This window comes from Silurus meridionalis, chromosome 16 (assembly GCF_014805685.1).
Source record: "Silurus meridionalis isolate SWU-2019-XX chromosome 16, ASM1480568v1, whole genome shotgun sequence".
NCBI classification, from domain to species: Eukaryota; Metazoa; Chordata; class Actinopteri; order Siluriformes; family Siluridae; genus Silurus; species Silurus meridionalis.
The window spans coordinates 10,515,637-10,529,836 of record NC_060899.1 but is presented as its reverse complement, the minus strand read 5'-3'; the positions used below and the strand labels follow the sequence as shown (position 1 = coordinate 10,529,836).

At 39.7% G+C, this 14,200-nt stretch overlaps 1 long non-coding RNA gene across 1 annotated transcript; it reads left to right on the top strand.

Moving 5' to 3' along the window:
• Positions 1–3,106: 3,106 nt before the first annotated feature.
• On the top strand, positions 3,107–5,571 carry LOC124399291. Its single transcript, XR_006928195.1, has 3 exons — positions 3,107–3,184; positions 4,043–4,138; positions 5,377–5,571. It is a non-coding gene; the product is annotated as an uncharacterized LOC124399291 (long non-coding RNA).
• Positions 5,572–14,200: the final 8,629 nt, after the last annotated feature.

Here is a 14,200-nt window from a genome sequence, read left to right as displayed (position 1 = left end):
TAGATCAATATTGCACTCAAATATCCATCAGTGAGCAGTTGATAACCTCAAAAATGATAGAGCCATAATGAATGGACATTCGGTGTCTCCTAAATGAAGATTGAGTCTGGTTCCTATCAAGGTTTCCTCCTTATACCATATCAGGAAGTTTTTGTCACCACTGGCTTGCGTATTAACTTATAAGGACAAATTTGTGATCAATCTATTTATTTATGTAAAACTGCTTTGGGACAATAAGCTTTGTTAAAAGAATTATACAAAAAGTTAAACAACTGTGTCTATCGTAGCCCATTACCCACTATATAGAAACTATAAAATTGAACTGTAATCATGTGTCTAATTGCTGCGAATCGGTAGTAAGGTTTAGGAGCCAATAGGAAAATGATTTACCACCTACTCAGCGCTTCACTGGCAATGACAACACACCTGAAATTTAGAGACTGCAGAGGGCACAGGGGATTATACGATTCTGGGAGATTACTTACATACTAGGCTGGGTTAAGCCGTTTAAAGTTTTGTATGTAAAAAGCAAAGGTTTGCACTATATATAAGATCTAACTGGGAATGTGTTCAAACTTTCTATTTTTTGGTTTACTGTTGCATAACCAGTGTGAACTATCTTTCTGTGTATCTGCTACATCTTCTCGTTTGCTAATTTTATTGCTCTCCCACCTTCTGATAATGTGATTGGATTGAGGTCTGTGGAGTAATGGGGTTTGTGCACATGCTCACAGATACAGAGCATAGTGGCACTCAAGCCACAGGGAGGATTCCTGGGCCCAAAGGGCACACCAAGGAGAAGTGTGCTGCTTGGCACAGCTAATAAGAGTCGAGCTAGTTCCAGGTCCTCTAAAAGGCTCATTTAACCCCTGTTCTCCCTCTGGAGAATGGCAATTTGATTTGCTCAATTGGTAGTGTGCTAGAGGAGGTCTTTAATGAAATTTGCAGACAGGCATTATAGAATATGAGGATGTGGGGGAGGGGTAGGGTAATCGAGACAGGGGTCAAACATTTTTATTTTAAGACAAAACTTCAGTAAGAATAGTGGTCTTTCAGCTCCCCCCATTGGATTAGATGATGGATCAAGGGGCTGGGTGAGAGACTGAGGACAGACTGCATAAGGAGAGCCTCTCAAGGTGTGCTAAGAAGAAGCAGTTATAGTTACAGTTACCTTTTGTAAAGTTTTCATTGAATTCCTCAACCAGTGACGAATATTATTCAGCGCCAACTTTAAGACTTGACTGACACAAAGATGTAAACAACATTCAAAGGCATAGACATAAGATTAAGAACAGGAAATGGAAGATGTGCATGGAACTGTAACATGTTAATGCAAGGGAATAAGAAAAATTTAAGATAATTTAAATTAAATTCATTTTTATTTGTATAGCGCTTTTAACAATAAACATTGTCTCCGAGCAGCTTTACACAGATAATGTGGTGATAAAAAATTATTATGTTCTTTATAAGTAAGTTTCTCCCTGATGAGCAAGCCTGTGGCAAAGAAAAAACTCCCCGAGATGGCAAAGGAAGAAACCTTGAGAGCAACCAGACTCAAGAGGGAACCCATCCTCATCTGGGTTGCACCGAATGTCCATTTATTGTACACTGTAAAAAATCCACCTTGCAAATTGTTAACTCAGTTTAAAATTATAAGTTAGGTGTACATATTTTCGAGCACAGCGTTGAGTTTACTCATAAAAAAAGATTTAACTGCATGTTTACTACTATTTTGTCCAATAAAAATAAACAATTAAGTTGGGAAAACGTAACTTTTTGATTTCTTTATTCAAGCTTTCACTTCCTGTCATTGTGCATGCGCAGTCTGTTTCCCTAGCATTGTGCACAGGGTTTCCCATCATCAACTGCATTTTAGAAGGGGCTGGATGTTCTCTGATTCAGGTAAGCTTTCTTTAAGTTTTATTATCGAAAATAACCTAAATAAATTACAAAAATGCTTAACGTAAAATGTAACGTTGTTTTTGGGAAGACTATTTTAAGGAATGTAATGATATTTTGCAGAGAGCTTAGACAGTTAGCGTGCTTCATTTGAAGGTCATGTTCAGTTCACTTTGCAAAATTTAAATGAAATGTTTCAAAATACACGATTTTTGTGTAAGTTATAGTTATTACAATAAACTGTATTTAAATGAATTGTCTGTTGTGGATGGAGTTAATAGAATCTCTAGTATTTAAGTCATTAAGAGAAGCATACGAAAGCCATATGATACACAGTCATACCCCTAATGCTAATTGCAAATGCTAAATTGAGAATGAATCTTTATGGATAAATCTTTGCTTGATTTGCGTTAGAGGGAGGCTTTAAGACCAGACAGAATCCTCTGCCAGCTGGTCAGTTTCATTTTACCGACCACGCTTTGCTTTCTGTAAATCAGTTTTGGCTAACGTTAATGCTAAACACGTGATTATTGATTATCCAGCTACACCATGAAACAGAGCACTATTTACTGAAAAATGCGATCTACCTAAGTGAAGACCCTTACACAATCAACAAGGAAAGTCGTTAGTATTATTAAAAAGTGGGGAAAAACAGCATTTTACATTTCAGTAAGTTAAAGGGTATTCTTAACCTTGTGAACCGTGTGGATATTCTCATGTATGTATGTATGTATGTATGTATGTATGTATGTATGTAATATTTATGTTGTGTTTTAAACAATTAATGTAAATTTAGATGAAATGTATTACTGCACATGTCAAACTGTCTTTGTTTTTCTTTTCATAGGTTTGGAATGCAGATTTGCCCACAGTAGCAGAGAGGTCCTCTTGAAATACTACAGGCTTCGGCACTATCGAGGGCGATCCGCTTGTATACTGACTGCATCTGCACTTTTAAAACTTTAGGTGCGTTAAAGACACATTTGACAAGATGTAATTTTTAATGTGAATTATGTGATTTTAAAGATGTTTGTCAGCCATCCCATTTTTAATCCTTTGAGGAGGCATGACACAGTCGGTTGTCCTTTTAAAGATTGTGAGTTGACAACCAAGGTCCTTTCAGCTTTTAGTAGCCACATATCTCGGAAGCATAAATCTGAAGGTTTTAACTTTTTCTGTGTCTTTTTATGCTTCTGATGTGCTGCTTAAAATAAACCTACAGCTCTCAAAAGTCTACCTTTGTTTATGAGGGGAAAAGTCTGGAAACTTCCTGAAGTCTTGCCTGGTAAGTGTGCTATCAGTCTGTTATAGGCATATTATCTTATACCTGAGGTACAGATCCTGTAAAGAGAAAACAGTTTTGTCTGGTGTCCGAAACTAATCTGCTAACTGTTCTGTAAGCCAAACGGCAGGGGAAAGAGTAGAATGGTGTAGGCAAAGTGTTGGCAAAAATGTATTTATTGAATAATCCTAGTTGAATACTTATCAGTAATGAGTCAGCACAAATTAAGTGTTACACTATATTGCCAAAAGTATTGGGACACCCCTTTTCTATTCTAACATGAAAATGCCTCTGTGTATAAGGCAAGGTTCAAAAGGAAATGATTGTTTTAGTCAGTGTGGAAGAACTTGACTGCTCTGCATAAAGTCAAGTCCTAATCTCATCTGAACGCCTTTGATGTCACTTTAAATGTAGAGCTTGAGCCAAAAACTCAAACCAAACACCAATGACTTGTACATATGGGTAGTCATTTTATACACTTCCAAAACTGTTGCAACAGAGATGGAAATACAATTTGTAAATACATGAATTATGTTTTTATCTTTGTTGCCAAAGTTTTGGAAGTTCCTTTTTCTGTTCTAAAGAAGGGTGTGTCCCAATACCTTTGTCCATATAGTGTAAGTAGAAGTCATTAGTGTTTGGTGATTAGTTTTTGGCTCAATGTCTGCATTAAAAGTCCCACCAGAGATGTTCATCTGGGATTAACATGGTGTATATCTAAGCAAACACAATGGTAAATTGTGGCATGTGTGATTTTGGGTGACCTATCTCAAACAATATAAAAATCTCTTTGTGGTCCAGCAGAACTCTATCAATTAAAAATGGGTTTTGATTCTGTGTTTATGCTGATTTTTACTGCAGGACACAGACCCAGAAGACACTCACACAAAAGGGATGAAGAAGGGGGTATTAACTGTCGTTGAAGATGACGTTGCCACCATCCATTCAAACCCAAATGTAAGGTGCCTGTCTGTAGTATTTGAGGAGCAAGTTGTGCTGGATAATGTGCAAGACTTCCCTATAACTGTTGCTCTCCTATTTGACTTGATTCATGCTATCAAAATCATTAGCTATCCTAAAAAACTAAAATACACTTTAGAAACTATTCAGAAAGTGTTTATTGGCCTTGAAGAGTCCAGTTATTCAAAAACAAATTAGTAAAGTTGAAGTATAGCTGCAGTTCATATGGCTAATGAAAAGTGCAAGTACTGATTTGTTCCTGTTTGTTTAGTAGCTGTATTACAGTACAACATATGCCAAAGTCAGTTTTGAGTTTTAATGTAAGATTTATGACTTTTAAGTTTTGTTTATAGCAGTTAATAATTAATTGCTCTAACGAATGTATTGAAACTCTGCATTTTATTGAAACTCTTTTATTCTATTTCAATTTTATATATATATATATATATATATATATATATATATATATATATATATATATATATATATTGAAATAATTCAAAATATATATATATATATATATATATATATATATATATATATATATATATATATATATATATATATATAATTTTGAATTATTTATTTTATTTTGATGACTAGAGAAAAAACTATCTGAATCCAATTTTTGCAGTTCATGTTGACAGAAAATGTGTCGCTTGGCAAAATTTGTAAAATCAATATTTTTCTCAAAAATAAATTCTATTTTTATTGTGTTTACAATATGGTTTGCAATCTCTGTGTTTGATTTTTAATGTGAATGCCATACAGGAATTTGTGAAAGAAGTTTGAATGAAAGATTTAAAGCTGTAAATTAAAAGAAGAAAACTAAGTTGAACCAACTTAAAAAAATTAGTAAATTTGCTGCAAAGCTTTTTTGAGTTTACTGAACTTCAGGTCTGTAGTTCTCCCTACTTATTTTTTAAAGTTCACTCAACCCCCTTTTTAACTTTAAACAAACTCATGATGACTATTTAGATGTACCTACTGATGAAGGTTAGATGAACTTACTGAGGAAGGTATACCTAACTTAAGCTAGCAGTTTCAATCCACTTTCTACAATGATTTGGCATAACTTTAACCACGGAAGTTTTTTATTTTCTTGCTTTGCAGAAAATTTACTACATTTTTTTAAGTTAACTCAACTTTTTATTTTTTACAGTGTAGATATACAATTGCTTTGCAGAAAATTGACAAATTTTTTTTAAGTTAACTCAACTTTTTATTTTTTACAGTGTAGATATACAATGTTGCGGGGTACAGTGATGGTGATCAGAAGCAAACTAGTCCTGAGCTGGAGCTCAACTGTAGCAGACTGTTGACATTTACAGTCCAAATCCATCCTCAAAGCTCCCGTTCTTACTCCGGAATTCCATGGAACCACCCAAGGCGTTGATGAAAAACCGTCCACAGCTGAACAAAGTGGCCTCCAATCGAAGAGAACACTATCCAGAGGCAGGCCTGGAAGAAGTGGGAAGATCCACAGAGGGAAGAGGGGCAGGAACAGTGGTCACTGGAACCTCAGGAGCATGTTTATCTTGACTGAGAGAGAGAGAGAGAGAGAGAGAGAGAGAGAGAGAGAAGAGGGGTGACAGGAAGAGAAGGATCCTGAATGAACGTGTGAGAGTGAGGGGACGACAGCATACAAATATCCCAGTTCACCAAACACTCTTTATCCATGATCCCTCTAGATCTGCTCCTTTACCTAAAACTACTGATAAAAAACTTGACTAAATAAATACGTTTTCAACCTTGACTTGAACACTGAGACTGTGTCTGAATCCCGAACACTGATTGGAAGGTTGTTCCACAACTGTGGGGCTTTATAAGAGAAAGATCTGCCCCCTGCTGTAGTCTTCATTATTTGAGGTACCAACAAATAGCCTGCACCTTTTGATCTAAGTAGGCATGGTCGATCATACTGGTACAGAAGTTCACTCAGATACTGTGGTGCGAGACCGTTAAGTGCTTTATACATCAGAAGTAGTATTTTATAATCAATGTGAGATTTGATTGGGAGCCAGTGTAGACTGATTAAAACAGGGGTGATGTGGTCATATTTTCTAGATCTAGTGAGGACTCTTGCTGCTGCATTCTGAACTAACTGAAGCTTATTTATGCACTTACTCGAACACCCAGACAGTAAAGTAGTCTAATCTAGATGTAACTAGTTTTTCTGCATCCTGTAACGACATCATATTTATAATTTTAGCAATATTTCTAAGGTGAAAGAAGGCAATCCTGGTAATATTATTCATGTGAGCCTTAAAGGAAAGACTGGGGGTCAATAATCACACCAAGGTCTTTGACTGCTGTACACGCTGAAACAGAAACACCATCCAGAGATGCTACGTAATCGGAAAGTTTGCTTCTAGCTGCCTGTGGTCCTAGTAAAAGTACTTCCGTCTTATCTGATTTAAACAGAAGAAAGTTATCAAGCATCCATTGTCTGGTGTCCTTTACACACTCCTTAACATTGTCAAGCTGATCTCTCTCATCTGGCTTTGCTGAAATATACGGCTGTGTATCATCAGCATAGCAATGGAAGCGAATACCATGTTTATGTAGAATTTTCACTCAGAGGCAGCATATATAAAGAGAAAAGCAGTGGGCCTAAGACAGATCCTAGCGGAACACCAAACTTTACCTTAGAGAGTGTGGAGAACTCACCATTTACATCAACCAACTTTACCTTAGAGAGTGTGGAGAACTCACCATTTACATCAACAAACTGATAGCGATTGGTCAAATAAGACCTAAGCCAGGAGAGAGCTGTTCCCCTCATTCCAACAACATTTTCAAGCTAGATAAAATGAAGAAAACACTCTAAAAAGTACATAAAAAAGTGGGATGTTTGTAAAAGGCCATGCCGTATTACCCTTCAGAATCCACACTGACAATCTACTTTACTGTATAAGATAAAGTTGAGGCCAAATATTTACATATGCAATTCAATTCAATTAATTTTTATTTGTATAAAGCTTTTAACAATGAACGTGTATAAGTTTACTGCCTATACGTTTGTTCGAAATAATTGTACATTTATTCCTAAGATGGCATGAGGAAGAAACCTTAAGAGGAACCAGTGTCAAAAGGTAACACAAACTTATCACCGGATGTTCATTCATTACAGGTACATCATTGTTGAGGTGTACAGTGTTTAAATGCATAAAAGCCATTGTAGTAGACTCTTGATAGTAACTACAGTCCAAATCCATCCTCAAAGTTCATTGCCCCCCCACTCACACACTCACACACGTTGTTGACAGAGATGTGGCGCGGTCTTAGACAGAGATCACTCATGTCTGTGTTACCTTCTGACTTTCCTATTTAGTTATGCTGCTATAGGTAATCTTACTAGAGTCCCTACTTACACCCTGGTCATAATGCACAGTGTCTAACTTTTATGTAGCTCTTTCCCTGTTGCCCCTATAATCGCAAACGCCCTAATTCTGGCACCCTAATTCTAGTTCTCTTCATTTGGAGACTATTCTGTGCAGCTGGGGATGGTTACACATGAACAGCCTGAACAGCTGTGCTTTATTACGGGGGGATACACACGGTTTGTGTGTCGCTTGCTTGGGAGCGGAGCATGCTCAGATGGCTCTTAAGGGGGCTGGCTGCTTACATTGCTGCCGCATGCATATGCGGATGCTCCGCTCTCGTAGGGCACTCTTCAAGGAGGGCGCCCGCTCTCCCCGTGGTTCTGGCCCCGCTTCTACCGAGGTGAAGCGGTGACTGAGGTCATGGGGCTCCCCGTCTGATCTGGCAGAGGGTTTGGAGTTGGGTCCTTTCTCCAGTGCTTTCTCCCAGGGTTCAGAAGCAGGAGGAGGGGGAGGGTATTGACACCAGCGATCCGGTAGAGGATACGCCCCTACAGCCAGTTCAACTCGAGAAGCTGTTAGAGGTAGTGACTCGGGCTGTAGGCAAGCTGGATATCGCCTGGCCAGCCAATATGCAGAAACAATGTCCCTAAGCAAGCTAGACGACCGTTTCATACAACTAATTCACTGCCTCCATGCTGAGGTCTGCCTTTTGTCCCAGACAGGAGGTCATGGAATAACCCTTATTTTCCCCGCCTCTTCAATTCCAACATTTCTCTTTGCGCTAAAGTAGTAGGGCTGAAGGAGTGGGGTTGTAAAACGATGCCTTTTGTTAAAGTGCCGCTGGCTGGCCCCGGTTCTGCCGACCAAGCCTCTGAGGACTACCTCGGCTTTGGTGGCCAACGCTTATATGCTGGTAGGTATGGCTGCCGGCTGCCTGCACACCATGGCTGTGTTACAGGCTTTTCAGATCGAGAGCTGGACAAGAAAATCCCTACAGGCAGCAACGGGTTTAAAGAGCTGCGTTTCGGTTTTTTTTGTAAGAAAAGTCCAGTTAGCACGAGCTATAAACAGCTGTTTGTGCCGAACTGAGAGCTGCATCACTTCTGGGTTTGTGTGCACATGTAACCAGTAAGAGTTTATAAAGAGCAATAAAACTAAGACTCACACACATGGGGAATAAAATCCTCCCGTATATCGTTAGAATCCTGCACTTATTGGCTACATTTCCATTAATCATTTTGTTTCCATAATACTCCTGGCTAAAAATAAAAGGGTTGAAATGATAGGTGGTGCAGAAAAAACACCTGCATATAGAGAGGAGACTCAAGCCCGAGATTCCGCCTCTTTACTGTATTTTTAATTTTGTATTTTTTAGTATGTGGTTATTTGTTTTGTAATACTATATTTTACCAGCCATATTTGTTTTTGTTTTTTTTACCAGCAACATAGTGTTTTTAATTCCAAAATATATACATACAAACACCAGCTGAAGTTCTGTGACATAAACAAAAGAATAACCATCTAAATTACAACACAATTGTTTGGTTGAAGCAAAAATGCTTTAGGGCATGTTGTTCAGTGGAGCCTTATCTTTCCTAATAAACCAGGATTAGCAGCAGTGGATGCGTTTGTGACTGGTTTGTGACAATAATAATGTAAGTAGTGCATTTTTTTTATGCATGTTGTTGTTGTGTACTGCTTACACAAATTCAGCAAATACATTCGTTACACATTTACCATTGGAACATGCTGCTTGAGGCTTAGACCTTTAGAATGATGTATAGTTAGTTAGTCATGGTTACTCTTCTCCCTTTTTATTTAATCATGAGGTCATGAGTGGCCGCTCCGCCCAATGTCTATGGAAAAGAGCCCCACCTCTCGTAGCACATCAACTGCCACGAGAGATGGCCATGCTTCTAGTGTTGAAGCATTTTGTCTCAGACCTAAGGGCCATCATCTGCTGGTCTGTACATACAACACATCGGTGGTCCACTTCATTAACCACCAGAGGGGTCTGTGCTCTTGCCTCCTTTAGAAGCTGGCATGACAGCACCATGTGGGGCCAAGGGAAGCTGCTCTAAGTAAGAGTTCTATAATTCCAGGTGAGTTTGAATCAAGGAGCAGACGCCCTGTCAAGGCAAGGGCCAATCCCCAGGGAATGGAGGAGATATGGAGAAGATTTTACAGAGCACAAGTGGGCCTGTTTTGTGACTCAAGAGACGTTGTAGAGGGCTGTCCCCTCTGGTTTTACTTTACTCACCCAGCCCCTCTTGGGCTGGACGCCATGGTACAGGCATGGCAAAGGCTTACTTTTTCCCCTGTAGCACTGCTCCCGGAAGTTCTGAAGAGGGTTCGCTGGGATGGAGTCTATCCCCTACTGGTCCATGGTTCGCCGACCTGGTAAAACTTCTTGAACACCCTACCTGGGGGATTCCTTACAGGAGGGACCTTCTCTCAGGCAGAGAGAGCCCTGAGATGGGAAGGTTGTGCCCTCTGAGGTTGTAGAGACCATTCTCCAATCCAGAGTTCCCTCCCTAAAGAGGTAGCCAAAAAGTGGTGCCTGTTTACTACATGGTGTGTAGGTCACCACTTAGACCCAGTTAACTGCCCTGTTTGACCCAGTGCTGGGATTTCTTCATGAACAGTTCGCCAAAGGGTTGTCTCGTTTCACTCTAAAGGTTTAAATGTCTGCTATCCAAAAACCAGTATACAGAAGCTCCAGCATCTCCACCTGCATTTAGACGGATGTTCTGTATCCACTAGTTCAACGCTAAAAGATCTGGGAGTTATTTTAGACAGCAACTTGTCTTTCAAAAATCATATCAATCAAGTTACAAAAACAGCCTTCTTACACCTTAGAAATATTTCTAAGCTAAGAAACATGTTATCTATATCTGATGCAGAGAAGCTCATCGATGCATTCATGACCTCCAGAATAGACTATTGTAATGCATTATTAGGCGGATGTCCTGCATCATTAATAAACAAGCTTCAGTTAGTTCAGAAGGCGGCAGCAAGAGTTCTTACAAGTTCAAGAAAATGTGATCATATAACTCCAATCTTATTATCCGTGCACTGGCTTCGCTACACTAATTTCTCTCCACTGCTTCTCTTTCTCTCCCCATCCCGAGGCATCCTGAGGTTTGGCCAGCTCCAGTCACATCCCACCTCAGGAAATTTATGGACATTTGAAGAAGTAGATGCCGAACTTGCAAACATCCCGTACCATCTAGGGATGTACCAGTGCCAATTGGATCCCACTACATGTGTGGAGTTTTGACATTGGACCTCCTGGAGTGTTTGCCAGGCTCTGGCATGGAGAAGCTGGTACTGGATCTGTGATGATCACAAATGTTGAGCTCAATAGCTCCTAGTTTTATAACCATAAAGACTGTATAAGACTGTAGAAAGAACATTACTTATAATCCTATACTCCAGTACTCATTTTAGTTCTCACTCTCCACTGTTCTGTATTGTTAAAAGATTTATGATCAAACTCTTGATGTCACCCAAATGAGGATGGATTCCCCTTTTGAGTCTGGTTCCTCTCAAGGTTTCTTCCTCATAACATCTAAGGGAGTTTTTCCTTGCCACAGTCGCCATGGCTTGCTCATCAGGGATAAATGCACACCATTTACCTTGACTGTTGATTTATGTAAAGCTACTTTGAGACAATGTCTGTTGTGAAAAGCACTATAGAAATAAACTTGATTTGACTCGACTTGACTATTGCGGCTTATCATGTTTTGCTTGCCGAGCAGTTGCTAGGGGAAAAAACTTTAGTGACATATTTCCTCTGCGATACTGCAAAGGAAATGTGACCCAGAGTGCCTGTATGGGACCTGGCTGTTGTTCTTGAGGCCTTGTCTATGCCTTCCTTCGAGCCCCTTTCCAAAGTGCCCTTGAGATTTTTGACAGTCAAAACTGTTTTTCTACTTGCCATCTCCTTTCTACAGTGGGTTGGGGAACTTTACGCCCTTTCCGTGAGTCACTCCTGTCTGGAGTTTACCTCAGGATTGGCTAGTGCCTTCCTCTACTCTGCATCTCCAAGCCACAGTTCCTGCATCCCTGTGATGGATTCCTTCACTTTCAAAGCTAGCGTCATCTTCACGGCATGTTTTTTGATAGCTTCCTGGACTTGTGCACTGTGCACTGACGTTGCACTTTTCTTTTGGGCCTATTACACATGTGATTCAGAGCGCAGAAACGCGAAAGTGTTCCCAAAGCATTGTTGACACAGCTTCTCGTTCCCTCAGGGAACCATGTTTACATACATACTAGGCGCCCTCACACTCGTTTTCTGGTCACTTTTTAATGGCTACCCTAATATCTTCACTTTGTTTTTAAACCATTTTTTTTGTAAGTATACTGTCTTGCTGAAAGATAGAAACCTTAAGAGGAACCAGTGTCAAAAGGGAACACAAACTTATCACAGGATGTCCATAGATAGATAGATAGATAGATAGATAGATAGATAGATAGATAGATAGATAGATAGATAGATAGATAGATAGATAGATAGATAGATAGATAGATAGATAGATAGATAGATAGATAGATAGATAGATAGAATTGTAGCAATCATGCAAAAAGTGCAGATAAATATGTAGCATATTTACAGCATGTGATATATATATGTAAACACATGTACAGTGAATAAATATAAAGGCTATAACAGTGCAGAGTTTTGTGGATATCATTTGGCATTTAAGAAATGTGCAAGCTGAATAAACAGTCTTATATATATATATATATATATATATATATATATATATATATATATATATATATATATATATATATATATATATATATATATATATATATATATATATATATATATATATATAAATTATGTATAGATAAAAAAAATTTCAGATGTAATGAGGAATAAAAAAGATATACAATGTAATATGTACATGTATAGTATAGAGGTTATATACAGTGTTTTGTTTTGTTTTGTGTTTTGTTTTTTAGTAATCTAGCGGTGTAGTGTAGAGTTCAGTAATGTGATGGTGGATGGAAAAAAGCTCTCCCTGAACCTGCTGGTTCTGGTGCATATGTTCCTGTATCTCCTTCTTGATAGGAGGTTAAACAGTTTGTGACTGGGATGTGAAAAGTCCTTGACAATGTTGTGAGATCTGCGCAGACATCTGCTTTGGTGAAGGTGTTCAGTGGCAGGTATTTGGGTGCCAGTGATGTGTTGGGCAGTTTTGACCACCGTTTGCAGGGCTTTACATTCACACACAGTGGAGCCTCCGTACCATACAGTGATGGAGTTGGTCAGGATGCTCTCAATGATGCAGTGTTAAAATCCCTGGGGACAGATGAGATTTTTTGAAACTTCTCAAGAAGTACAGGCGTTGTTGTGATTTCCTAACCAGGGCTGAACTGTTCTGCTGCCAGGACAGATCCTCAGAGATGTTAACTCCCAGAAACTTAAAGCTGGAGACTCGCTCTACCTCAGTTCCATTGATGTTGACTGGTAGATGTCTCCTGCTGTTGGATTTTCGAAAGTCCACAATGAGCTTTTTAGTCTTTGTGGTGTTGAGGGTCTGGTTGTTGTTGGCACACCATGCTGTCAAATTTCGGATCTCTTCCCTGTAGGCCGATTTGTCACTGTTGTCGATCTGGCCGACCATGGTGGTATCATCTGCATACTTGATGAAGGTGTTGGAGTTATACAGAGGAGCACAATCGTGGGTGAACAGGCAGTATAGTAGTGGGCTCCGAACACAGCCCTGTGGGGTGCCAGTGTTCAGAATGAGGGTTGAGGATACCTGGTTGCCCAACCTAACAGATCAAGGTCTGTTGGTGAGAAAGTCCAGAATCCATCTGCAAGTGGAGGTGCAGATACCCAGGTCATTGAGCTTAGTGATCAGTACAGTGGGGAGGACTGTATTGAACGCAGAGCTAAAGTCAATTAACAGCATTCTGATGTAGGTGTTGCTTTTATCCAGTGTAGGTGGTAGGCCCGCAGTGAGGTGATTCAGGACCAGCTTCTGCAGGACCATTCAGGACCATCCTTCATGGCGATAGGGGTGAGTCCAACTTCGTCAACTGAGTGTTTAGGCACAGGTATGATGGTTGTGGTTTTCAGGCATGTAGAAACCGTGGCTTGGGTCAGTGGCAGGTTGAAAATGTCAGTGAAAACCTGTGCCAGTTGTCAGCGATTGAGTTTGTCCGGTTGGAAGGCACTGTTGGTTGGTTGAGCTGTACGTTTGTAGTCTGTGATGGTCTGGATGCCTTTCCACATGCGTCTGGGGTCAGAGTTGTGGATGTGCTCTTCTATGTGTAGTTTGAATGTGAGTTTTGCTCTCCTGATGCCTCTTTTCAGGTTGGCCCTGGCTCTGTTGTAGTCCTCTATGTTGCCAGATTTAAAGGGAGCATCTCTTGCTTTCAACAGGAGATGGACTTCAGAGTTCATCCACAGCTTCTGATTAGGAAAGCATTTCACGTGTTTGACAGTAGTGACATTGTCAATGCACATGTTGATATGGTCCAAAACAGATGATGTGTAAATGTCCATGTTCATGTGAGAGTCCAGTGTGGCCTGTGAGGCAAACATGTTCCAGTCAGTATCCTGAAACTGTTGCTGTAGAGAAGAAATGGCCCCCTTTGGCCACACCTTTACTGTCCTCACAGCTGGTTTCACCCGTTTGATCAGTGGTGTGTATTTGGGTAGCATGAACAAGTAGAGGTGATCAGACTGACCCAAGTGGGGGAGGGGAAT